Here is a 24,125-nt window from a genome sequence, read left to right as displayed (position 1 = left end):
TAATTAATTCATTTTCATCTCAGCCACAAATACCTTCGATTTTAAGAAGAGCTGTGAAGAGCAGCCTCTCTGATTCCAGATCTCCTTGTCAGTGATGAGGAACCTGCACATGTCTTCCAGACATATTTGCTTTCTAGATGTCTGTTCCCAGCAGACCTCCACAGGCACCAAGATGGCAGAAAGGGCTTCTCTGATGGTTCCACACATGTGATAGATACATTCTAGTACCCTTGTCCCTCCTGTTCCTCTGGCCTCTCCCCATCACACCAACCCTCTCTCCCTCCCTCTTGCCAAGTTCCTCCCACTTTCAGGATTTCTTGCTTGAGTTTTGGTTTTGCTTTGTGAATCATTGGCTTTAACCACGGATGCTCTCTTGGGCACAGGTGTGTAGCCTACCCACCGAAGCTTAAGTAGCTTCCTAGAGGCTACACCAGGCTACTTAAGACAAAGATTTATTGCATTCATCTGCAATAAAGCTTCTTGGGCTGGGGCTGGGAACCTGAGATCCTCCCCTATTTGTGACTGAATGCTCACTGACTCAGTCTAGTACAGACACCACAGGCAACTCTTGTGAGTTCATGAGCACCATTTTTTTTTTTTTTTTTGGATTTGTTTTTTTGAGACAGGGTTTCTCTGTGTAGCCCTGGCTATCCTGGAACTCACTCTGTAGACCAGGCTGGCCTCGAACTCAGAAATCCGCCTGCCTCTGCCTCCCAAGTGCTGGGATTACAGGCGTGCGCCACCACCGCCCGGCTCCTGAGCTAACTTTATGCTTTTGAAGATTTATATTTATGATTCTTTTTTAAATGTATATGATTACACTGTCGCTGTCTACACACACACACACACACACACACACACCAGAAGTGGGCATTGAATCTCATAGCAAATAGTTGTGAGCTACCATGTGGTTGCTGAGAATTGAACTCAGGACCTCTGGAAGAGCAGTCAGTGCTTTTAACTGCTGAGCCATCTCTCCAGCTCCCGTTTATTTATTATTCTTAAATTGTGCGTGTTCGGGGAGGGGGGGGAGAGAAGATCTTAATGGAGAAAGGATTGTAGAATACAGGTGGTATAGGAAGGGTGATGGGAGAATCATGGGAAGGGAAGGGTTAAGTTAGGGAGGGAGAGGAGAAGGCAGAGGAAAGATGACAGAGGAATAACTAACACTGAAGAAGGAGCTAGAAAAAGCCATATGGAAACCTATGTTATAAGCTTTTTAAAAAAAATATTAAACAAGGGGCTGGTGAGGTGACTCAGCAGTTAAGAACACAGGCTGCTCTTCCAGGGGTCCTGAGTTCAAATCCCAGCAACCACAGAGTGGCTCACAACAATGTATAAAAGGGTTCTGATGCCCTCTTCTGGCACGTAGGTATACAGACAGACAGACAGAGCACTCCTACATTTTAAATAAATATTTTTAAAATTAAACAAAAAAGAGTTTGAATTGAATTAGTTTACATGGAGGTTAATGTCCCCGCTCAAAACACATAGGTTGTCAGAGAAATCTCTCAGGACCAGGGTACCTCCCTTCAAGTCGTTGGTCAGGGGCAACCTAGAGACCCCACCCCAAACAACACATTGCTCTTGCTATTGCTTTTGGTTGTAACCAGATCTCAATAATAAGACCATAATGCTGAAAACACCAGATACTTGAGCAACAGGGCATGGAAAAAAAATCAAACTGGTCCTGACTGGGAACCTTCCCCTCTGCTGACTACCTTCCTAGTACTAGGAGATGAACGCTGCTGGGGGGGGGGGGGGGGCGGGGAGGGAGGAGCCAGTCTTACCCAGCTGTAAACCCACAAGCTACTACAGTGTCTCCCAGCTTGCCACGCTCTCCCCATTGGTGCAATAGCGGCATGGATGTTATGGGGACGATGACCTGCTTTCTGGATAAATTTAAGGCCCAGTCCACAGGAGAGAACTCATGGATGACACTGTAGACCTGGCTAGGAACTCATGACCAAGGGGGCCACCATAGATCCTGGGGAGAAATGTTCTACTATTGTTTTGTTAAATGGGCATGGTATCAGTCTGACTTCTAAATACTTATTTTTTTTTAAAGACATTCATTTATTATATGTGAGTACACTGTTGCTGTCTTCAGACACACCAGAAGAGGGTATCAGATCTCATTACAGCTGGTTGTGAGCCACCATGGGGTTGGTGGGATTTGAACTCAGGACCTTGGGTAGAGCAGTCAGTGCTCTTAACCGCTGAGCCATCTCTCTAGCCCTAAATACTTTTTATACTCAGACTACTGCAGCTCTTGTCCTTCATTAGAGAAGCGTCTTTTTGCAGCAGATGGTGGTTAATACAGAGACACATAACTGGTCGAAGTGTAGAGAATAAGTCACTGTGGAATTCTAAGCCCAAATACAACATTTAAATCACATGCGCACACAAGTATGTACACACACACACACACACACACACAGAGAGAGAGAGAGAGAGAGAGAGAGAGAGAGAGAGAACATCCCAGAAAAAGAAAAAAGCTTGTAAAAGCCAGAAGTTGGAGAAGGCTGCTGTGGATATGACATGGCCGGTCACCTCCTGAACTCAGAGCTGCTACAGTTGCATGCTCAAGATCTGAGCAAGATGGAGCCAACATGGATGGAGGAGGGGCTCACAGGCCTCATCCTCTAGCAGAGGAGCTATTGGCAGTTGATAACTGCTGGGGGTGGTGGCTCATTTTCTTCAGGAATCTGGGCCCTGGTATGTCGCCCATGCTCTAATAGATAGGGCTCATATCATGCAGACCTGGGAAACATTAACTGAGCCCAGTAAGTTATAAAAGATAAAAGGACAAGATGTTGGGGGAAAGTCATGGTTGGAGGAGACAGGCTCCCAGGAGGAGATGAGGGGCTCAGTGCAGGGTGAATATGACAAAAACCTACTGTGTTCATTCTCTAAGAATAAATATTATAGTAAGAAAAGTGCATGAGAGAGAAAAGCTGGGGAATTTAATTTACATAACTGCTGAGATCAGATTGCACCTTGCTCAGTGTCACTGACTTCTTAGGCTGTCCCCTGCCCTGGGTGACTCTACAGGTGACTATTTTGGGTGCTAACAAAAGGAGGACTCGATGCCTTGGTGGGAACACAACTCCATCTGCCTGGCACCGCCCACAAGGCACAGGCGGATGAGTAACTTACAGCTAAATGTAGAGAGAACAACCCCTCCCAGAAAGTTAATTGGAACCATGTGAGCGTATGGATGAGTTTAAATAAAAGGAAAACCAGGCCTGAGTACTCACCGAACACACTAGACGAGGAAAGTGTACCACACCCTCACCTGTGCTCCATGAAGAAGGGAACGTCTAACAATGTGATGGCCGTAGCCTGTCATATAACACCTAGGGTGTGCATCAAGGGACAGACAGGCTTAACTCTTCGTGGCCATTCCATAGCGCACATGCACACAAGAATGTACACACACACACACACACACACACACACACTGTGTGGGGTGGGCAAGGATAAACGGAGAGAGAAACTTGTGTGATTTCTACTGTGTGACCTAAAGTTAACCTTAGCTGTTAGGACTGGAATAAAAAAGCTTGCTATGGGGAGGGGGCTGGGGGCTGGCACCCAGAGAGGGGCTTCCTCTTCTTAGGGGAATGGGGAGAGGACTTGCATGAGGAGAGGGTGCTGGGAGGAGAGGAAGAGCTGATATTGGGTTGTAAAGTGAATACATAAATTTTAAAAAGTGGAATAAAAGAATCTGCATTCGCCAACACTGCTATCAAGGGAAGCTGGGAGTTTCTGACAAGCTACAGCTGATGAAACCAATGTGGCTTGTAAGGGTGCTGCTTTATAAATTCTTACTATGGAAAAGCACGGATATTTCTATGTAACATCACACTGGTGCTAACTGTCATTCTGTGCCATAATCAACCCAAAACCTAACAGCCGGGGTTCCCCACAGAGGGCTCATTTTCTACCTCTCCTTGATATTCTTTACATTAATATAAATTACATAGCTAAGAAATGAGAGGTTAGTAGCCCCAAATGTCTAAAACCTGGTTAGGATAAGTAGATTTTTCACTTATAGTTGTGTAATACTACCTTGCTTCTAAAATAGATCTGAACCAATTAACCCAGGTCTCAAGAGCAAGCTTTCCTGCCCCTGCTGAGAACCAATCCAGTATTTTCATGGCCATTGGACCACAAAAGCAAGTTCAGCTGAAAATGGGGAAAGCAAGGTCTTTGGGTCAACTTCAGAGGTAGTCTTTATGCCACTTGAGTTTAAAAATCTCAGGGATAACTGAAGCCCCGACAATTTTACAGAAACAAGGAATGGGAACGCTGTAGGACATCTTACAGCCCAAGACCTCTATGAAAGGATACCTTAAGTCTGGGGTCTAATCTGAGTTGGGATCTTCATGTATCTCTAGGACTAGAGAGAAGAAAAATCTTGAATTGAAATGAGCAATGGTCACATGCAGAGACCCCTGAATACATTGCTCACAGCTGGTGGCACCAATCCACTGTGATTTGGGTCCCCTCATCCTCACAAGGGCTCTTGTGTTTGTGTAGAAGTTTGGTCTCCCACAGTGGGGGCGTTAAGTGCTGAAGTGTAATAGGAGCCTTGGGTAGCTGGCAGTGCACCCTCAGTAGAAATTACGGTAGCACTTGGGGGGATGCCTGACTTAGTTATTATGAGGGTAAGAACTCTTGAATCATTCTAGTTTTGGCTGGGCGGTAATGGCACACACCTGTAATCCCAGCACTCTGGGAGGCAGAGGCAGACAGATTTCTGAGTTCAAGGCCTGGTCTACAGAGTGAGTTCCAGGACAGCCAGGGCTACACAGAGAAACCCTGTCTTGAAAAAAAACAAAACCAAATCCAAAAAACAAAACAAAACAAAAAAAAAAACAAAAAAAAACAATAACAACAAAACCAAATCATGCTAGTTTCCTGCTATGTTGATAACGTTGTTGCTTTCATGATCAAGGATAGTTATCAAGTGCCTCCCGGGTGGTAGGCCTGTCTTAGGATATGATCTCCATCTTGGTTATGTTCAGAGTATGAGTCCACTTACCAGGAGCTGAACCAGCAGGCCTATCCCTTCTCACATTCAGCCTTCAAATTATGAGCTACATAAAAGAGCTCTTTCTCCTTCTTCCTCAGTGCTAGAGGTCAAACCCAGAGTTTCACCCATGCTGGGCTAGCTCTGGACTGATGGGCTAGCTCTTGACCACTGGGCTAGCTCTTGACCACTGAGCTATGCCCCCGACCCAAGCTTTCGTTTTCTTTGTCTGAGACTCAGTTTCACTCTGTAGAGTGAGCCTGGCCTTGAACTCACAAAGATCTGCCTGTCTCTGCCTCTTGAGTGCTGGAGTTAAAGTTGCATCACTACACTTGGTTCAAACTTTTCTTTATAAATGTTCCCAGCTGGGGCTGGAGAGATGGCTCAGCAGTTAAGTGCACTTACTGCTCTTCTGGAGGTCCTGAGTTCAATTCCCAGCAACCATGTGGTGGCTCACAACCACCTGTAACAGGATCTGTTGCCCTCTTCTGATTGTCTGAACACAGCAACAATGTACTCACATATAGAAAATAAATCTAAAAAAGTTTCTAGCTGTACACATGCTGTTTAGTAACCACAGTCTTAACTCTGTGAAGTCCTACTCTGAGACAGTGACCCTATTGTCACCAGGTTTTCTGTCTGTTACACTTTGAATCTGAATGTTTAAACACTTGATCTCAGCTAACGGAGCTATTTTGGGATGTTGTGAAAACTTTAGGATGAGAGGCCTAACTGGAGGAAGGTCAATAGATGTGCATTTGAAAGTTTCATTTTGGCCCCAGTCCTCCTCCTGTTTCTGCCTCATCCACACCTCTTGCTACCATGATGCTCTGCCCAAGTGCATGGGTAACAGATATGGCCAGACTCTCTGAAACCATGAGCCAAAACCAACCTCTGTCCTTTAAATTGTTCTCTCAGGTATGTTAGTCATAACTGTACAACAGTAATTAACTCCCCTCCACACTTGATTTTCCTTGCATTTCTGTGACTACCAAACTCTTTGCCTGAGGGTGTTCTCTTTCAGACGGCCCCTTGCCTGACTTCATGCTCAGTTCCTGTCTTAGTTTGGTCTCCACTGCTATGAGGAGACGCCATGACTGGGCAGCTCTTACAAAGGAAGACATTTAATTGGGGCTGGCTTACAGTTTCAGAGGTTCAGTCCATGATCATCATGGCTGGGAACATGGCGGCATGCAGGCAGGCATGGTGCTGGAGGAGCCTAGAGTTCTACTTTTTGGTGAGCAGGCAGCAGAAGGGGACTGTCTCACATACATATGCCAAACTTAAGCATGTATATGAGACCTCAACGCCCTGCCTCCACAGGGATATACCTTCCCTAACAGGGCCACACCTCCTTTTTTGAAAGATTTATTTCTATATAAGTACACTGTAGCTATCCTCAGACACACCAGAAGAGGGCACCAGATCCCACTACGAATGATTGTGAGCCACCATGTGGTTGCTAGAATTTGAACTCAGGACCTTCGGAAGAGCAGTCAGTGCTCTTAATCGCTGAGCCATCTCTCCAGCCATTTCCCATGGGCCAAACACATTCAAACACCCACAACTCCTCTCAGGGCTTCCCTCCTCCATTATGGCTTAGTTTGAGGTCACAGAGTTCCCTCCCAATAGAGCCTAATGTACTGTGAACCTTAGCCTAGGAGGGTCCTGCCCAGGACTGTGCAGTCCTTGGGGCTTCCAAGGTGCAAACTGCCTGTGGGAATAGCTCGCCCATACTGAGATGCCTGGCGAGTGTACTTAACCAGTACTAACTAGTTTCTGTCTGTCTGAGGAACCTTGAGCTATGCAGGCATAGTCCATGGCGGGAGGGTTGGGAGGAAGGAGGGGGAGGTGCAGAAAAGGTGGGTAGTGTCTGGAATTAAATCTTTATGTGCTCTCCTCTCCATCCTCTGGGCTCTGGCAAGAATGGATCTGTGTATTCTAAAAGGAATATGGGGCATTTATGTGCCAGAACACTAATAAGAGTGGGTCAGTTTGCCTGTGTTTGTTTTTCTTTTGTGTGTGACAGAATGATGATGATGATGATGATGATGGTGATGATGATGATGATGATGATGGTGATGTATATACAATTAGAAACAATGCTGGGAGCCAGAACACCAAAATGACCCCAATGTTAGTACTCCTGGGTGAGATGATGATGACTATTTTAGTCTTTTGAGACAGGATCTCACTCTGTAGCCCAGGCTAGCCTTGAACTCGGGAGTGCTGGGAGTACAGGGAAGTACAAACATGTATTTTATCAACAGAAGCTCCTCCTCAGGTAGAAAGTGCTGGTCCCTCTGTCCTGCTGCCACAGCTACAAAACACCAACTCCTCTGGGACCCTGTTTCACCCTAGACGCTCAATTGTCCTTCCCGATGTTTTATTTTTGTATTTTTGTATTATTTTATTTTATTTTATTTTATTTTATTTTATTCTTTTTTTGCGCGCATAGTTCCTTGGCTGGGCCAGAAGGGGGCTCTGTTGTATCACCTAAGATGCAATTCGATTTCCAAAGAGGAAACAGGTGTGGATCTGGATGAGAGGGGAGGTGGGGGCTGTCCGGGAGGAGTGGAGGGAGGGAATCTGTAGCTGGGATGTCTTTACTGCATGAGAGAAGAATCTAGTTTCAAAAAAAAAAAGGACTGAAGAAGAAATGAGAAAAAAGGAAGGACGGGGTTTGCATGGGAGGGGTTCCCTGTGTCTTGTCACTACCTGAGAAGCAATGGCAGTTGATGACAGCTGAGGGGGTGGGGGGGAGTCATTTTTCTTTGGGGAGGAAGCCAATGGTGTTGGTACACATCCCAGTGGACAGTCCCACATACAAATGTTGTTGCCTTTTGAGAAATTGTTCTTTGACAATTTTACACACGTACATAATGTGTTTTAATCCTTTTTTTATTTTTTTCTTCGAGACAAGGTTTCTCTGTGTACCCCTGGCTGTCCTGGAACTCACTCTGTAGACCAGGCTGGCCTCGAACTTAGAAATCCGCCTGCCTATGCCTCCCAAGTGCTGGGATTACAGGCGTGCCCCACCTCTGCCCGGCTTTTCTATTGGTAAGTAACAGTAAGCTCCTGATTCTTGGGTCTGGTGTAAACTTTAGGTAACTTTAGGTGTTTGACAATGCAAGTGTAGAACTCACTCTATAAACCAGGCTGATCTTGAACTCAAGAGATTCATCTGTCTTTGCTTCCCAAGTGCCAACACTCAGCCTATTGTACGTTTTCCTTCAGGTTTGGTATCGGTTGGTGACAGCCGTTTAAGGCATTCCTTTTAGTTTTAGTTCTCTGGGTCTCAAAAACAAAATCCCTTTAAACCCATTTCCCACACTTACTTCACCAAAGCCACTTCTCCGCGACCCTGTAGGTGACCAGGAGTTTGTGTTCTGCTGGTGATTTTAATAGGCACTTGTTTGTTGTTTTTGTTTTTCGAGACAGGGTTCCTCTGTAGCTCTGTGTCTCCTGGAACTCACGCTGTACAACAAGCTGGCCTTGAACTTAGAGATTATCAGCCTCAGCCTCCCAGCTAGGATTAAAAATTACACCCACGCCGGGCAGTGGTGGCGCATGCCTTTAATTCCAGCACTTGGGAGGCAGAGGCAGACGGATTTCTGAGTTCGAGGCCAGCCTGGTCTACAGAGTGAGTTCCAGGACAGCCAGGGCTACACAGAGAAACCCTGTGGGGGGGAGGGGGAGAACTACACCCACTGTGGTGCCAAGGAATTGTCAGTGAACCCCGAAAGACCAGTCAAGAGCTGATCCGAAGTAATTATACCAGGGCCTTTGTTCAAGTCTGAGCCCACCGCCGTCGAGACAGACTGGATGGTTTGGGGGGAAAGACCCCAGAACCCTTATCTGGGCAAGGTTTTATAGACAGCAGCAAGCGAGGGGTGTGTCTAGCTTGGCAGTGATCTAATTGGAGAGCTACAGTGGTCTTTAGCATAATTGACTGGTGCTGGGAATCAACCAAAACTTCACTCAGTTCCCGTGCATTGGTGGATGTCCGGCAGGGGGCGGGCTTGTTAGGAGTTAACCTGGAAACATTGCATTTGTTGGGGGAGATTAGCCTGGAGATGTAGCTTGTTAGAATAAACCTAGCAATTGGAGCTAGGCTCAAGTTTTGTTGAGGGAGGTGAGGGCAGGTACTTGGAAACTAATGCTGGGTACCGGCCCGTTAGTTTACTCGAATTTAAACATAGATGAAGTTCTCTACCTTAAAAGATTTGGTGTCTCACCACCATTTACTCGGCATTCTTGATCGTTCCCACAGATCTTTCTCTTTTGCACCAAGTATAAAGCTCCTACTGTGTCCCCTGCATTTCACTCCTCTGTCGCACGGGTGAATTGTGACAGCTCTACCAAGTCTTCATAAGCTGCTACAACGAGGTGGCTGAAATCTCCAGTTAAAGCTTGGTGAGGTGATGCCCTCCTGTAATGGATAAGTGGAGGCAGGAGGATTAGTAGTTCACCATCCTCCTTAGTTACATAGTCTGAGGCCACCTGGGTCTCCATCAGACTATATATGACGTCCCTGCAGGCTCCTGGGCGCAGCTTGTGCCTTTTCCTGCCTGCCCAGAGCCCTCTCGTTTTTTTTTGGTTGTTGTTTGTTTGTTTGTTTTTTCCTACTTGCCGGATAGAGCCATATGCCGGTCTGCCAGCCATTCAGAGCCTGGTTCAGCTGTAATCTGTGCTCCAAGCCTTCCCTTTGTATAGGAAACACTCTCTCCTGCCTCTGGGCTTTGGGATCAGTTTTATTTTATATCACTATTCTTTCTGTGCGCGTTTTCCTGACTGAGGCTATCCCCTAATCCTCTTGGTATTTCCCCTTGCCTTCACCCATAGTGCTTTGCAGGGAGCAGTCCTGAAGTGAATGTTTGCTGAAGGGCCAAAGCAGAAGATAGAAAGGAGGCCCAAAGCTCACCCAGGATTCTTGGGGGTTCTCTGTACTTGGATGACTCAACCCCAGTGGGCTCACAAGATATTTGAGGGCTTTGGAGGCTTTTTTTAAAAATAAAACTATTTATTGACTTTTTGAGTTTCCCATAATGCACCTTCCCCTCATACCTGCCTTCCACTTACAACCGCCCCCCCCAAAAAACCCACACAAACAAAAATAAATAAACAAAACAAAACAAAGCATAGAAAACATTTCATCATTGAATTTAGTGCGTCACAGTGTGTGTGTCCCTCTGTCCACACATCTTCACTCACTGATCTGGTTTGAGGTCTCCGGCTTCTGTGATACGATCACTGGACGTTCACTGAGTCTCCCCCAGTTAGCCCGTTGTTGCCCTGTATTCTGGAGATCCTGCGGCTTTGGATCAGCAGGACTGCCCCTTTCACACGCCCCAACTGTTCTTAGATGATATAGATTTTAGGGTGGACAAAATCCAAGCCCTGGATCTGGGTCTTTATATGATTTGGAGTAACATTTTACTGAGCTGGGTTTTATAAATATTACATTTCCTGCTTTCTTCATTAAATTTGCCACCAAATTCCAAGTTATAAATTTTCAGCCAGTTTTTCTTAGATTCCTCTTGCCAGCAGCAGACAAGAGCTCTGAAGCTATGACTCCACTCCTCCTTCCATACTATGGTGGTTCTTCCCATTTTGTGTCCAAGGGCTTACTATCAAGAGTGATTATAGCAGGGCAGTGGTGGCGCACGCCTTTAATCCCAGCACTTAGGAGGCAGAGGCAGGCGGATTTCTGAGTTCGAGGCCAGCCTGGTCTACCTGAGTGAGTTCAGGACAGCCAGGGCTACACAGAGAAATCCTGTCTCAAAAACAAACAAACAAACAAAAAAGAGAGAATGATTATACAGTGGTGTGTATTTATAGTCTGTTAACTGTATGCAAACATATGTATAGTGCCTGTGTGTGTGTGTGTGTGTGTGTCTGTCTGTGTGTGTGTGTGTGTTGGGTCTTCCTCATTGCCAAGTGACTAGATGTTTCAAAAGAAAAAATAAGTTTTACCTTCAAGAGAATTTTGCACAAGGCTGAACGGCTGATCATAATTACGAAGACTGTAAAAGTTGGAATTTTGCTGGTCCAGAGCCTGACTGCCATCAGTCAGCCTTTAGCCCCCTAAACAATTACTCTCTGCCCACCTCCATGTCTAAACATTCTGTGACTAACAGATTAAAAGACAAAACAACAACAACAAAAAACCAAAAAAAAACAACTGACGTTATCTCCGCCAGTGAATTTTGGTGAGTTCTTTCTGGTGCTTTCAGGCTTTCCTTGGTTTGTTGGTGGGCCATTTGTTTAATTTGAGTTGGTTGTTTAAGGATCCTACTTGAAAAATTCCTTTTTGGTTTGGATTTGTTTTCAATGTGCCAGGTTTAAGGTGTCTTTGGGTTCGTTTGCGTAGAAAGCACGTTGACTTCTGACATTAGGTTTGTTTTCTGCTTGTTTTCAGATTGCACTTTGTTTATTGAGCTTGCTAGTCTCCTGCGTCCCTTACCCCAGAACACTCCTCCATATCTAACCTAAGGAGGTGAGAAGGGTTTGGAAAAATTATAGGTGTTTGGCACCCCAGCTGGTTTTACATTTAATTAGTAATTACTAATCTTCCAAAAGTCCTGAGTTCAAATCCCAGCAACCACATGGTGGCTCACAACAATCTGTAATGGGATCTGATGCCCTCTTCGGGCGTACCTGAAGACAGCCACAGTGTACTCATATGTAAAATAATAAATTAAATAAATTTGGCACTTACTCACCAGGGAGTACAACTGTTTGAAAGGATTAGAAGGATTAGGAGGCATGGCCTTGTTCAAGGAAGATGGAGTGAGCTTTGAGCCTTGTTGGAGGAAGTGTGTCAGTGGGAGTGGACTTTGAGGTTTCAAAAGCCCATGCTAGGCCCAGTGCCCTCCCCACCCCCTCACTATCTTTGGACCTGAGTGTGAGGATGTCACTCTCAGCTATTGCTCCAGTGCCACATGTACCGCACGCTCCCCACCATGATGAGCATGGACACACCCTCTGAAGCTGTAAGCAGGGCCGCAATTAAATGACTTTTATCATAAGAATTGCCTTGGTCATGGTGTTTATTCACATTAATAGAACCGTGACTAAGACATAAAAGAATAATAAATCCAAGAAAGTTAGTAAGAAGAAAAACCCTGTTTCATCTGGGCAACTGTGCTCACACTTATATAAATATTCCTCCGTGAGCAGCTCTTTCTCTTTTACCATTAATGACACTTATTTACTATAATACTGGCTGCTTTCACACCCTTTTCCTCTGGAAGTCTCTAATCCCTTTCCTGACCTGCAGAGATCTCTAGAGCTTAGGGAATTCCTCAGGCTCCTAGGGATGGCTAGAGAAGCTATTTCTCCATGCTCTCACTACTAACATTTTTGAGGGCTTGTGGTGAGACTCATCTTCCAGTGTTAGTGAAATCCTCCTGTCTGTTGCTTGGCTGATCTACCCTGCTAAGCCTGGCTTGTATGTTCCCTTGGGCTTCTTAGCTTCTGTTTTTCTAGCCAGAGACCCAGGAAGCATTTGGTAGGCACCACTGGTACCAAAAACTAAAGCCCCCTGTACTTATCCATACCCTGTTCCGTTCCTGGGTCTGCTGAGGCAGAGCTTCTCCGGGGCATGTCCTAAGAGCCAAAGACCCAGGGGCCTAAGGCCCTCTCTTGCCTCCAAGAGAACAACTCCCCAAAGCAGCACGTTAGGAATGCTTAAACTTTCTCTCAATCAGAGGTCTGGAATGTGCTCTCCCACCATCTCCCACCATCTCACACCTGCCTGTATCCTCTGCTGTCTCTAAAGCTAATAGCTTAGGCCAGGGCAAATCTGCAGCCTTCCTTCACCTAGGACATGCTGAAGAAGAGACTGACTTCTCTAACTTTACAGGTCAAAGCAGGTGAATTTAAACTTCATTATCTTTTCATTTTATGAGAAGTTTTACAAAGCCAGTGTGTGTGTGTGTGTGTGTGGTGCACTTGTGCCTGTGTGTGCCTGTGTGTCTGTGGCCTTGTCTTTAAACTGTATCTGGACAGAAACATTCCTGATTCCAGAGCCTCCTGGTTCTAGGGATGTCTAGAGGGAAGAAGGAGCTATCTGAACACTGGTCAGGACCAGATGCTGAGGAAAGGCTGTGTGGGGACAGGCCTGTGTTGTGTAATCCAGATAAGAGACCGACCAACACTGCCAGGTCTAGGAAGGGAGCTATATTCCAGACTGACACTGCGCCAGGAGAGGACTCCTGATCCAAGAACTTACACTTCTTTTATTTCTTTTCTTCCCCTTTTCTTTTAGATACAAAAGCAGGCATGGTAAATACAATTTAGATGGTACACACACACACACACACACACAAAAAAGCCCTAAAGTAACATTGAAAAAAATGTTTTTAATCAATAAAGGTAGCTGCCCACCTGACAGCTGCTCAGCTTTATTTTTTAAAAGCTAGCATGATTACTTATGTCTACAGTCCACATATAATAACATTTACTCAGTACCAAACTGGCTTGGAGATACGCGTGTAGACTGAAGCCATTCAGTAGCCTCAGCTTCCTTTCGGCTCAGGGTAAAACTAAAATTTCAAGTGGAAAAGCGTCAGTACCAATTTAAGCCAGGTAAGTAAATCTGGACCCATGTCCAGTATGCCAGTTGAAGAGAGACAGACTAAAAGCAACGGACAAACAGAAGGTGTCTAGTCAATGTGAACACTTTGAGGAAACAAGGAGGACTGGCTGCTGGCCTAGCTCTTACTTGGCTGGAATTAAAGCTTTTACATTTAAATGAAAATTCTCTTTTAAAAAGAAGATAAAATAGATACATATAAAACCACACCATTCTGGTTCAGATGCTATCTTCTGGATCCTTGTCTTGACTCTGGTTCTGCAACAAGCCAGATATTGCTTGAGGAAGAGATGGTTACTTCTGCTTTGTGTGTATTTTTTTTTCTTTTGGGATACTTGTGCTTCTTTAATGTGCAAAGCTTTTTATTCCAATGACTTAAAAGAAGACTGGTCGGCGGGACAGTTGTAGTGCACACTTTAATCCCAACAGTCGGGGGTGGGGGGGTGGGGGGGTGGGGAACAGCAGCAGGTGGATCTCTGTGAATTCGAGGCCAGCCTGGTGTACAGAGCAAGTTCTAGGACAGCCAGGGCTACATAGAGAAATCCTGTTTCAAAAAACAAAAACAAGCTGGGCAGTAGTGGCGCAAGCCTTTAATTCCAGCAGGCAGAATTAATTGGGAGGCAGAGGCAGGCGGATTTCTGAGTTTGAGGTCAGCCTGGTCTACAGAGTGAGTTCCAGGACAGCCAGGGCTACACAGAGAAACCCTGTCTTGGGAGGAGGGCAACAAGACAAAACAAAACAAAACTGTGGCTGATCTCAGGGCTTTTAGATAGTGTATGTGTGCGTGTGTGTGCACATGTGTGCATTTTAAGAATTTAAAGGTATTTTTATGCTCTTTAAAAACAAAATGTAACAGGATTTTTCAGTGTTCAGTATCTTACTGAACCTTGAGTAAGATATAACTTTAAACATTTTTTCTTAAATGGTTATTTTTAAAGATCTAAGGCAAAGCTTATAAAAACATTTTAATGTTTACAGGTAATCTTACTAAACATGATCATAATAATATGCACGGAACAATTAATTATTCATCTCTGTGATTTCTCTGTGAAATAAAGATAAAGTAGCTTAGATGAAATAGTTGCTAAATGATTATGGTACTTATCACAAAGGTTAACACATGGCTCAAAAGGAATAAAATTAAGATACCCAACCTTATTTGGCTTTCAATGCCTCATAAACCTTAATGAGAAATAAATGCCTTTTTTAAAAAATAAAAGCAATTGCCGGGCAGTGTTGGGCACATGCCTTTAATCCCAGCACTTAGGAGGCAGAGGCAAGCGGATCTCTGAGTTCTACAGAGTGAGTTCCAGGACAGCCAGGGCTACACAGAGAAACCCTATCTTGAAAAAAACAAAACAACAAAAAATACAATTTCGAGGGAGCTGTTATAATAACTTAATTCCTTACAAATAAACGTATTTAAATTGGCTAAGAAAACACAAGGTTATTAATGTGTTTTACCTGTATGTATACGTTTTAGATACTTAAGATAGCTTAAATATGTATTTTGTGTTTTAGATTCAAATAAAATGTTCAATCTAGTTTTTAAAATTATGGAAATTCTGGTTGTTTAAAATGTGTATTTCCTCCGTCTGTTCAGAGTATTTTTTTCTATTTATTTATTTATTTATTTATTTATTTATTTATTTATTTATGGTTTTTTGGATTTGGTTTTTTCGAGACAGGGTTTCTCTGTGTAGCCCTGGCTGTCCTGGAACTCACTCTGTAGACCAGGCTGGCCTTGAACTCAGAAATCCACCTGCCTCTGCCTCTGAGTGCTGAGATTACAAGCGTGCACCGCCACCACCTGGCTAATTTATTTATTTTTATTCTTTAATCCTATTTTACAGTTCAGACTTCATCTCCCCTCTCCAGGTCTGCCCCCTTCCCACTGCTTCCCCATCCCATAGCTCCTCTCCTCCCACCCCACCCCCATCCCAGTCTCCAAGAGGATGTCCCCCTCCCCCCCACCTTCCCACTCCCTGGGGACTCAAGTCTCTCCAGGGTTAGGTACATCTTCTCTCACTAAGGCCAGACCGGGTAGTCCTCTGCTATATAAGCTCAGACAGTATTCTTGATATTATTTTAATTTAGGTATATTACTCCTAATATGCATCACATCATGTCAAATACAGAAGATTAAATAAGTTTAAAAGATCAGAGCCAGATCATAATGTCTAGAAGAGTTTAATGTGAGCCAGTTTCTTCCTTAATGGCTTTGGCAGCTGCTCCTCTGTCCTGGATGGAGTCTGCTTTCCTGACTCAGCCTCATTTACATATGAGGCCAGCAAGCCTTTGAGTGCCATGGAACGCTGATCACATTGAATAAACAGTATGTGCCCCAACACGCTCGTGTGCACGCAAACACACACACACACACACACACACACACAATGTGATGCTCAGCCACCAGGATGAACTGTAAATGGAAGTCTCCAGAAAGAGGCTTCAGCTGAGCCTCTGCATCAGGATTAGCTGAAAGGAGCAACAATGCTTGTCCAGAGGGTAGACTCTTGCAGGACCAGAACCTGAGTATCTTGGTCCACCTTCAGCCTGTTTGTTCCCATATCTATATACATGTTTTGCCTGCTTGTATATATATATATATATATATATATATATATATATATATATGCACCACGTGTGCGCCTGACGCCCAAGGATCAGATCCCTTAGAAATGGTGGTACAGATGATTATGAGCTGCTATGCATGCTGGGAATTAAACCCAAGGTCCTCTGGAAGAGCAAACAACCAGTGCTCTTTTTTGTTTGTTTTTGTTGTTGTTGTTGTTGTTGTTTTGAGACAGGATTTCTCTGTGTAGCCCTGCCTGTCCTGGAACTCACTTTGTAGACCAGGCTGCCCTCGAACTCAGAAATCCGCCTGCCTCTGCCTCCAGAGTGCTAGGATTAAAGGCGTGAGCCACCACCGCCCAGCAAAACCAGTGCTCTTAACCACTGAGCCAGCTCTCCAAGCTTCATCTTTAGCCATTTTAATAGCCATTTACTGCCCTCTTCTGTACCTGGCCTAACAGCTTTGTGACCAGAGTGTCAATCATTTAGAATGTACAGAGCACTGGACTCTCCTTGGAATGTATTGACTTAGAGCACTGGCTTCCAGCAGCCCAAACCCAAACAATTACCAGACAGCATCTGAGGCTACAGCAGAGGCTTTCCCACTTAGCTATAATCCACTGCTTTGATGTTTCCAACAAGTTAGCTGCAAAGTGCCTCAATTTATTTTTCCTTGTTTCAAACAATAAAAACCTCGTGAAACTATTTTTAAATCTGTGTTCTGGGGTGTCCACAGAGTTGCTCATGCATCCCCAGGGATGTCACCTTGAAATGCTTTCCACACATTTCCCAATCCCTGTACTCGCCCATTGTAAGAGGACAGATACTCACACTGACATCCATAACAGCTTGAGTGACTTTTAGGGATCTCAACTCAATCGCTCCAGGGTTTATGGCTTCGATGTTGAAAAGACTTTCAGGACTAGCCAGCTTACTTTGGGAGCCAGCATAGTTAGGAGTTTGCTAGAGAGATTTTAAAAACAAGCTTAAGTATAAAGCTTAAAAGGAACATGCCCAGAGAAAAGTTTGGCCCACCCGGGTGGGAATGTGCTTCCCAAGAGGGAACAGGAGGACCTAAGACATCCCTGCATGTGGACGGGCTCCTGGGGGACAGGAAGCCCTTCATTGTCTAAACATTTTCTATACTTACCACTCTGAAGGTTCTCATCTAGGTTCTACATCTCAAAATGTTGTTGTGGTGGCACACTCCTTTAATCCCAGCACTCGAGAGGCAGAGGTAGGGGGATCTGTGAGTTCAAGGCCAGCCTGGTCTACACAGTAAGTTCCAGGACAGCCAGGGCTACACAAAGAAACCCTGTCTCAAAACATAAAAATTCTTATTCTGATTTCAGCAGTTTTCACCCTTTATTGTGATTTGGTGTTTTGATGGCTAATTCTATGAAAAAGGGATTGTTTTTGAGAATCTTCTTCTGTAGCCTAGGCTAGCCTAGAACTCAGATTCTCCAACTTTAGCCTCATGAGTACTAGAATTACAGACAGCCAGGCAGTGGTGGCCCACACCTTTAATCCCAGCTCTTAGGAGGCAGAGGCAGGTGGATTTCTGAGTTTGAGGCCAGCCTGGTCTCCAGAGTGAGTTCCAGGACAGCCCGGGCTATACAGAGAAACTCCGTCTCGGGGTGGGAGGTGGGGGGAAATAAAGAATTACAGACATATGGTCAATCCATCAAATTCTATCACAAGTATAGGCACAAGTGACCATGGCTACAATGATCTCACGGATCTGCTGTTACAATGAACTCTCCAGGTTGCCCTTTGATCAGGACACCATCCTCCTGGTCACTCCTGATTTGTCTTCTATTCATATAACTTGGCCATTTCACAAAAGTCACTGGCACGCAATCCTTTGCTAAGCAAACCCTTGAGAAACAGGCTTTTCTCACTCTCCTGAGAGCTCTCTAAATCGTTTCCTGTATCAGTAACTCATTGCTCTTTATTACTGACCAGTAATCTGTCCTATGGCCATGCCACACTCTATTCACTGGATGAAGAACATTTGGTCTTAGGTTCAAAGGTCCCAAGGATTTACATGTATGTTCTATAATTCACTATAGAGACCCACACATATCAGCATATGTTCATATGCTCGTACTCTTGACTGCGGCATAAGGGAAAAAGTACACAGGATAAAGCAGAAGGCACAAGCTTCTAAATGTCCTCCTCACTCAGGGGAGTCACACCGGACACTCCCAGGACTAAGGATGAGACTCAGAAGTAGAGTGCTCATCTCTAGGCTTTAGAATTGATCCCTACCAACACACACACACACACACACACACACACACACAGAGAGAGAGAGAGAGAGAGAGAAAGAGAGAGAGTGTGTGAGAGCTAGTTGTAACAATGCCAACATTGTTACATTAAAAGTGGCAACTGTGGCAAGTACATTCTTTCTTGGTCAGGATAATAAACTTGTAGAAGTTCAAAGAATTCTTTGCCAGTACAGGAATGTTCGTGGCCATTCCCTCAGAAAGCATCAAAAGCAAAGGTGGTTTCCTCCAGCTGCCGCTGAGCCTGCATTTCATCCCACACACCAGGCGAGCAACCTTCCAGAGAACAGACAAACCATACAGTTGACAAGCAAGCTTTGAGGAGCTGAGGACTGGGGCGCGCTTTTTACATTGGGAATGAAGAGCAGGATAGGCAAGGGGGAAGAGGGAAAGCATGTCTCTGGGAAGGTGAGCAGAATTCCAGCAGAGCTGGTTTTTCCGTGAAGAATAGAAGCAGATGCTAAAAGGGGCTCCTCCTGCACCCTCTAATCCCAGCATTCCCTAAACAGAGGCAGGAGGATTGGGAGTTCAGTTTCCTCAGTACATGGAGAGTACAAGTGGAGACACTGTCTCAACCCCTGACCTCCCTGAACCTTTAAATAAAGAAATAAAAGCTGAGTGATGGCGTGAACACCTTTAATCCCAGCACTCAGGGGTCTGAGGCAAGTGGATCCCTGTGAGGTGGAGGCCAGAGTGAGGGAGTTCCAGGGCAGCCAAGGCTACACGGAGAAACCCTGTCTTGAAAAAACAAAGGGAGAGGAGGGAAGAAGAAAGAACAAAAGAATGAAAGAAAGAGGAAGGAAGGAAGGAAAGAAGGAAGGAAGGAAGGAAGAAAATGTAAGACCTGAAAATCGAGGGTGCCCCAGCACCCCACGCCTCGGAAGGTGACACCCATATCACTCTCGAGAAACGGTCTTGATGCAATAAGCAAGAGGATTTTTATTGCAGAGCTCTGGGGTCCACAGTGATATACCATGCGTGGGTAGAGGACTGTGGGACCCCGTGCAACTGAAGTCAGGGGTATTTAAGGGGAAAAACATCACAAGGCAAGGGGTGGAGGACAAAGTGGAAGACAAAAATCACAAAGCAAGGGGTGGAGGACACATTATGAAAGGAATGGGGAAGTACAGAATGAGGAAGTCAGGCAATAGTTTGTGCCTTAAGGAAGGTTAGAGATTATCTGGAGCAAACGTCCTTGGGGCATTGTATAGTTAAACATTGGAACTAGAACAGGGTGGGCTATCTTTCTCAAGCTGAAAGCAGAAAAACAAGTTACTCTGTGCTGGGCTAGTTGTTTAGGGGTCTAAAAACATTGAGTTGGGGTCTAGGAAGGAAAGAAGGGAGGGAGGGAGGGAGGAAGGAAGGAAGGAAGGAAGGAAGGAAGGAAGGAAGGAAGGAAGGAAGGAAGGAAAGAAGGAAGGGAGGGAGGGAGGGAGGGAGGAAGAATGGGTGCGTTCTGAGCTTAGTGGTACCTGTCTGTAACATCAGCACTCAGCAGACTGAGGCAGGGAGCTCCTGAGCTCATGGCCTAGATGGAAGACGGCTCTCAAAAACAACGGAGAAAGCTGGGTGTGGTGGTGCACGCCTGTAGCTCCAGAATGGGGGTGGGGGTGGGGAGGATCTGAAGCAGGAAGGACAGAAGTCCAATGTGATCCCTGGGTATATATTAAGTGTGAAGTCAGCTGAACTACAGAAGACCCAGCCTCAAAGAGCCAAAACTACAGTGGGCAAGGTGTCAGGGTGGCTCAGAAGGTAAAGGTGTACACTGTCCCAGCTCTGTCCTGGAAACCCATGTAAAGGTAGAAAGCTAGAAAGGGGCTCTCTGACCTCTCCATGCATGCTGTGGGCACATAGGCTTAGGCATGCACACACACAGACACAAAACAAATAAGATAAATTTAATAATAAAAAACCCCACCATTACTACATAGGAAAAAAATCTGCTCATGAAGAAATTTATCTGTTTCTTTTTTTGATTGTTGTTGTTTTGTTTTGTTTTGTTTTGTCTTGTCTTGACGAAGTGTCCCTTGTAGCTGGGAACTCAGGATCCTCTGGTCTCATTGTCCAAATGCTAGGAAGGCTGGTGTGCACCTGCCCCACCTGAGGCCAGTTTGACACAAAGTAATCTGGAAGTCGATCAAAGGATGAACTGCAGAGGAAGTAAAAGACTAGAGTTCTTCCATAGAAAACAAAACAAAAATAAACAAAAAACTAACCGGGAAGGGTCCCTGATGAGGACAAGGGAAGGGGGGGGGGATGTTTGGTGACAGGAAAGAAGCTCACCGTGGGTGTGGGGAGCAGGGCTTTAGCACTCAGAGACTGGGGAGATCCACTTTAGAATTGCAGAGATGGTCACCACCCCACCATAAATGAAGTCGGGAAGGCACTATTAGAGTCACTGTATCTCTAGAGTGGGAATAAAAACGCGCCGGCTACAAAGGCAGGGGAAGGTCGATGTCGGTGTCAGAAGTGACAAGTCCGGGGCTCTTTTGTGTTGGAGCATGGCAGTGTGACTAATACAACCTCTCTTTAGGGAATGGCCCTTTGGAGCACAGCTTAATGAAGAGAGGCTAGATAAGAGGCTCAAGGTCAGCGCCAGACTTGCTTTGTAATCTCATAAAAATTCATGAGCGCGGGATAGCTGAGATCTGATACATTTAGAATGAGCTATGAGCTCTATGTGTGGATGAGTAATTTTAATGAAAGAACAACAAATCCAACCAGGTCACGAACTCGAATTTCTCAGTGTCTTAGTGCCCATCAAATTAATACCGTGGCTCTCGTCTCTCCAATTATTAAAGAGAAGTGGTTCCCTGGATAAATTATTCATTAATGTAGGAGCTAAATCACTTTATCAGTGTGTCCCGAGGGAAAGCCAAAGCCGGCCGCTCTTACCTCATCCTCTGTCACATTTGCAAGGCCATCCTGGCCGCGTTCCATCACCTTCACATTCCGCCCACGGTGTCCTTCTCGATGGACGCCATGGATGCTACGGTGTTCCCATCTCGGCACGGCTCTGAGACATTGACATGGCTGCCTTCTTCTTATCGTTCGGTTTTTATAGAGTTTTGTCTTCTCTGGGAGGCAGAAAGGATGCTGTTGGCTGCCCTGCCCATATCCCTCTATGCTTCCCTTGTGGAACTGCTGACTGTTAGCATTCCGTCTAAACTCCACCCCCACAGTTACCTGGCAACAACCAGGTAGGCCTGGCCCACTATAAAAGGGGCTGCTTCCCCCCCCCCCCCTTATTCCATTACTCCCTTCCTCTTGCCTCTCTCGCTCTCTTGGGCTCTTCCCTTTCCCCTTCCTTCCCCCTTCTCTCCACGTGGTCATGGCCAGCCTCTAATTCTCTACTCTCTCCCTCTCTCTGCCTTTCTGTGCCTCTACTACCCCCTTCACTCCCCTCCCCGTGTCCTGAATAAACTCTAGTCTATGTTATACCGTTGTGTGGTGGGTCCCTCAGGGGGAAGGGGTGCCTCGTACGCCCCGCTGAGGCACCGCCTTCCCCACACCTCACCACACACCCCATAGAACATATTCTTAAATCTGTTTCTCTTCTTACGATCACAACCAGGGCTCAGGCCTCTGTCATTGTAGAAGGGTTAGCATTGCTCGACGGCGGCTCCCTCCCTGGAAGTGCTTCTGGAGACAATGTCTAAAAGGCTCTGCCTGACTCCCAGAGGAGACCAGGACAGAGATTAACAGCTGAAGGATTACGGAGCGGGACACCTGCAGTGCGGTTCAGTTCATCATATTCAGGGCCTTGGGCTTAGCTGGGGTCTGGATAGCTTCACCTTTCACCTCCGTGAAAAGCTTCTCCTTTGGAATCACAGGAGTAAGAATTCCTACCCCAAGTTCTTTCTTGTGTATGTTTTAAAAATCATCTTATTCTATGTGTATGGGTGTTTTGCAAGCATGCATACATGTATATCTGGGTACCACATGCATGTTTGGTTCTGTGGAAGCCAGAAGAGAGAGCATCCCGTGGAACCTGAGTTACAGAAGGCTGTGAGTTTCCATGTGATCCCTGGGAAATGTTTGGCCTACGGAGCCATCCCTCTCCTCTGCTTCCTCATCCTAGGTTCTGCCCACAGGGACCATTTATGTGGTTGGCCATGGAAGTGAAGTGCTTGCATCATTCATCCACTAGATGGCGATGAGAACCCCATCATCCCCGGTGGGTGAACTATTATTAGTCTATAATTGCTAAGACGCTCGCTCACTCATCAGTGCTGGCTAATACTGACTGCCAAACGTGGCAACCTATAATCACCTAGGCGACAAAGCCTTATCTATGCTTATCTAAGGGGGGGGGGCATCTAGAGTAAATCATAGGTGAGAAGACCCGCTTTAACCGTGGGTAGTAGCACCGGTCCATGAATCAGAGGTCCTGGGCTGTAACAAAAAGGAGAAAGTGAACTGAGAACTAGATTCGTGCCTCTCGGCTTCCCAACAGCAGATTTAATATGAGCAGCTGCCTCCTGCTATCTTATTCAGGCATGGTTGACTGTATCCCCCGGAACTGCAAGCCAACACAAACCCCCATTAAGCTGTGTTTTATCAGGTGTTTGTCATACCAAAAAGGCAAGTAACGAATCCCTCTGTGGTTCACTGCGATGATTGACAGAAGCTGCATTGAATTGTGAATTGGCTCCGGCATCGGAAACCCGAAGGACTATAGATGCTGGATCCACGGGGCTGCTGACAGAGTAGTTTATAACTTCTTGTAAATCTCTGGTTATTTCCGAACATAAACTTGAAACTTAAAAACAACTAAATAGCAATAACTGAAAGGAGTATTGAATCCTGGGTAGAATGGTAGACAGTGATATATTCCCAATGCCTAAGAAATATGGAGGCGGTGATTTCCATATATATCCAATTAATTAAACAGCCTGGTTTCTAGAGCGAAAGGAACAGTGGCAGAGCACAGAGAACCAGAGCCAATCAACTCCAAGTCCTAGCAGCCTCCTGTGACAGGCGCAGCGTCCTTACCACAAGAGAGAAAAAAGCGTCAACCCCAGCCTGATAGTCTGCCATTCTGTTCTTTTCCCTTCCTTTCCTTTCCATTTTTGTTTGTTTGTTTGTCGCTGTTTGACACAGGGTTTCTCTGCATAACTGTCCTGGCTGTCCCTGAACTCACTTTGTAGACTAGGCTGGTCTCAGACTCACAGAGATCTGCCTGCCTCTGCCTCTTGGGCTGGGATTATAGGAGCGCACCACTATGCCTGGCTATACTTTTCTTTCTATTCTCCTTAGACAGCTAGATGACAAATAGTTTGTGATCACAGGAATGTATACTTGTCTGTATTAAGTCTGAAACCCTGGGGCAAGTAGCCAAAGTGTCTATGTAACATATCAAAGCAGACCCAGCATAATCTCTACACATTATAAATTACAGGCTGGCACGCCTTGTCCCCTACCCTGAACTCCAACCCAGGGGCTGGGCTGCCCGTTCCCTAGAGGCTCTTCCTATATAATCCAGCCACTTTGATTACCCACCCCTTTTTAACCTTTGCCCTCTTGGCTGCCTTTTGTCCTCTTCTCTTCCCTTTCCTTTTCTCTCCCCCCCACTTCCCGCATGGCTCAGGGTCACGTCCACTCTAGACTCTCCCAGAGGTCCCTGCCT

Source organism: Apodemus sylvaticus, chromosome 13 (assembly GCF_947179515.1).
Source record: "Apodemus sylvaticus chromosome 13, mApoSyl1.1, whole genome shotgun sequence".
Taxonomy (NCBI): domain Eukaryota; kingdom Metazoa; phylum Chordata; class Mammalia; order Rodentia; family Muridae; genus Apodemus; species Apodemus sylvaticus.
This window is presented reverse-complemented; position numbering follows the sequence as displayed.